Genomic DNA, 726 nt, shown 5'->3' with positions numbered 1-726 from the left:
AAAAATGTCATGCGTTTCTTGTTCAGTAGGATTGTCATTGAGGAATAGACTAGAATAAACTAATTCGGTTAAAAATTTACAAAATGGCGGCAGTTCGAAATTTTTTTTCATTTTTACCTATTTTTTTCGTTACTTTTTTCACGATTAAAAAAAAGTATGTTATATATCGACATGATTGTAGTCTATTCCATGGAGAAAACAATTACGCGTATTTAAAAAAAAAAACATTAAGATTCATTATAAATTCGCTGAGTTATCACTTCCGGAAGCATGAAAAAAGTGGTTTCGAGAAAAACGCGTTTAAAGTTTTCAGTTTGGTTTTCTCGATGTAAATGTTAAAATCGGGATACTTACAGCTAATCATCTATTCTAGGCCCATACAGTAGTCCTTCGGCTTCTTCAAAATTTAGTTGTTCATGGAGTTTTTCGTTTTTTCGTAGCGTTCTTTCCTCCATTGAAGCAAATGCCACGTACCCATGGGAGACGCTCGATGCGTGCTTCTGCACGGGTCGACTCAATCACTCATAACTTTTGAATCGTAACGAATATTGATTTGCTCTTTTAGCACAACATTCTAGACAGTTATAGCTATCAAAATCCGCAAAAAAAATTTCGATTTTTTTTGACCCAACAAACGAGACTGGACCCTTAAGATTTCTAATCGATTGTTTCATGTTTGTTGAACAGTTCTTCAACATTTCTAATGATTTATATTAGTCAGTTTAT

Source organism: Trachymyrmex cornetzi, unplaced genomic scaffold, assembly GCF_001594075.2.
Source record: "Trachymyrmex cornetzi isolate Tcor2-1 unplaced genomic scaffold, Tcor1.1 scaffold1007, whole genome shotgun sequence".
Classification (NCBI taxonomy): domain Eukaryota; kingdom Metazoa; phylum Arthropoda; class Insecta; order Hymenoptera; family Formicidae; genus Trachymyrmex; species Trachymyrmex cornetzi.
Note: the sequence above shows the minus strand (reverse complement) of the source record.